Consider the following 3,309-nt stretch of genomic DNA (forward strand, 5'->3'; position numbering starts at 1 on the left):
CTGAGCGTGTGGTAGCAACACGACGGAGTTCCTCTGACATGTCAGCAGATGATCGCAAGTATCTGAATGTTACACATCCCGGTCGATGAATAGGAAGGAGTGGACCTGCCACCTGGCCTGCTAGATCGCCCGATTTGACGCTACTGGACTCATTCCTATGGGGCTATTTGAAAGATCAGCAGTCGGAACATCCCGAAAGCCTTATTACGGAAGGCTGTGATTCGTAACACCTACAATGCTACAAAGAGCCCGAATGGCAGTTCAACGGCGGGCTGAAACGTGCATTACTGCAGGAGGCCTTCTTTTCTAACACTTGGTGCGCTAACAGGCTGTTGCTCAGTCAAGCGGATTCAATTCCCCACCATTCTATCCTCGACTAGCCTGCTTATAAAACATCCACATAAGCAGCCCTATTGGCCTAGAACAGAGCCAAAATAAATAAATAAATTAATTAATTAATAGTCCGCCTCTGTGGTGTAGTGGTTAGCGTGATTAGCTGCCACCCCCGGAGGTCCGGGTTCGATTCCCGGCTCTGCCACGAAAATTTGAAAAGTGGTACGAGGGCTGGAACGGGGTCCACTCAACCTCGGGAGGTCAACTGAGTAGAGGTGGGTTCGATTCCCACTTCAGCCATCCTCGAAGTGGTTTTCCGTGGTTTCCCACTTCTCATCCAGGCGAATGCCGGGATGGTACCTAACTTAAGGCCACGGCCGCTTCCTTCCCTCTTCCTTGTCTATCCCTTCCAATCTTCCCATCCCTCCACAAGGCCCCTGTTCAGCATAGCAGGTGAGGCCGCCTGGGCGAGGTACTGGTCATTCTCCCCAGTTGTATCCCCCGACCAAGAGTCTGAAGCTCCAGGACACTGCCCTTGAGGCAGTAGAGGTGGGATCCCTCGCTGAGTCCGAGGGAAAAGCCGAACCTGGAGGGTAAACAGATGATGATGATGATGATGAAATAAATAAATAAATAAATAAATAAATAAATAAATAAATAAATAAATAAATAACCTACGCAGTGAGGGCATACGGCATTCGCTCTGTGGATGATCCTCGAAGTACGAAATGCGAATAAAATTTTCAGGCTCAAGTGGGATTCGAATCCAACTACCAAACGCTGCTGTATTAACAGCACCTCACTTAACCTCTGACACCACGGCGACTCCAGCGAGTAGGTTTACCGAAAGCCTAGTACAAGAACTTCTACTTCAGTATACCCTACTGAAAGCTCAAAATTGGCACGTAAATGTTTACATAACCGTATGGCAGTTTGATGCATTGTTTAAATGCATACGGTTGGCCAACATGTTTTGCAAAGAAAATGGGGCAGTGAGTGATTAAAGGCGATTGTTGCTTGGTGTACAGCAAAGGAGAATACACCATAACGACACCGGTGGGATGCGTAACAGCATAAAACGTCAGGCGCGGCTGACTCACCCGGTGTGTCTCGTGGCAGGATAATGGTGACGAAGTTCTGGAAATACCTCCAATGAACGGAGGAATCCGTGTCCACCTTGGGTCCACGAAGTAGATCTAGACCTATATCCGGTCGCGGAACTAACCACGGAGATACCTCGCTAAAAGCATGGTATCTGTATGTAACTCACGACACAAGCTATCAATTCGCAACCCGACCGGCCGTGTGGCCTTTGGCCGGTCTGTGTACCTCTGGTGGTGTTGGGTAGAAAGAATGCCTTGATAGATTGAATGTGGCGGCATTTCACAAATTTTGCCAGTGAACGTGATAAGCAACTGCTGTCTCCTTATTCGTAAAGATAGAACTCCCGCTTCAGCGAGTAGGCTGGGAATGGGGCTAGTACGGAAAGCACCCGTTGCCAGGCTTACTCCACTATGGTGAATACTGTCTAAAAGGCTCAGCGTAGACTTTGATGCTGAGCCATAAGCCGCACTTCCACAGTCAATTCGGGAGACGATCATTGCCGTGTAAAATCGTAGCAGTACCGCACGGTCAGCCCCCTCGAAGTGCCGCTGAGAAACTTAAGCATTTAATATTACAGGGAAGGATCCACCTTTCAATACTCCGTAGTAAAAAGTAGTTACAACCTGTTTATTGGGACCGGTTTCAACACATTTCAAGTGTCATCATCAGCCAATTAGCGAAGATCTTAAAACAACTAATATATTGAACACAGGCAAAATATTAACATTGTATCATATTGTAGCAATTCAGTCAATGTTCAAAACACAATAATCACAGTCAAGAGAGTAAACAGAACATCCTAAGTCTCTTCATGCAAGCAACCTTCAACTGACGGATGTGGGACTGCCACGTTAGTCTCTTTTAATATGGAGACTGAGGAATCTGCAGGCATCTACCACATTGTTTCGCAAGCGGAGCTCTGGTTCGGGATGTACAAGCCGACGTCGAAAGTAGTGTACAAGAAACTCGCCTGATTTCAAAAGTACCTATGGTACCACCGTACGATGTTAAATTCTTTTTTGAGATCTAGAAGAAAGTTACTTGAAGGAAATCGAAGAGAAATGCACAATCTGCGAAATGAAACGGGGAAAGCGTTTCCGATATATATAATTCTCACCGTTCGAAACAATTGAATTTGAACATTAAACAACAACCCAACCTGAAATAGTGAATAGCTCTTCTCACTACAAATTAAATCTCACAAAGATTTTTTTCTTTTTCCAGCATTTTCTCTATTTTATTCAATCAGAAATTACTTTCCAGAGACTGAAGATTATAATTTTTCTTTCCTTAGCCCAGCACTCGCTACATTCAGCATTTCTCTTACATGATCCTTGGTCTGGACAGTTAGCATTCTTGCTGTAGACAAGACAAATAGTCTAGACGGTTACAAGCCGCGAACCGGCCTTAGGCCTCCAGTTTCCTGTGGAAATACGATTAGTCTGGACATGCGGACGGTTAGAATAGAACCTGGACAAGACCATTTAAAGTAAGTATTAAATTAAATTACTTCTGTTGTGCATTTCACATTGTTTCCTTTACATGGCGTTTTCTTCTTTGTGCCTTTATTCAGCCGGTGTTGGCCACGCAATGTATATATTTATCAGCATTGATGGCAATGACGTCACATTCTGTTCATGTTCACCAAGCAAGACCCATTTCTTTCGTCAGCTTAGTATCGTGAGAAACTAAGTCGCGAGCGTTGTGGCCTGTGAACCTGTATTGGTTTTGAGAGCCTTATCATAACAGTGCTTTCCCCTACATTAATGATTGGTAGAATGTTTGGGTTAGGGAAAATTTGTGGTCGATTACTGGCCAGAGTATGGCCTGGCGCGAGTGCGCAGTGAGTGCTTTTTAGCAATATTAGGTGCG

The sequence above is a fragment of the Anabrus simplex genome, chromosome 12, assembly GCF_040414725.1.
Source record: "Anabrus simplex isolate iqAnaSimp1 chromosome 12, ASM4041472v1, whole genome shotgun sequence".
NCBI lineage: Eukaryota > Metazoa > Arthropoda > Insecta > Orthoptera > Tettigoniidae > Anabrus > Anabrus simplex.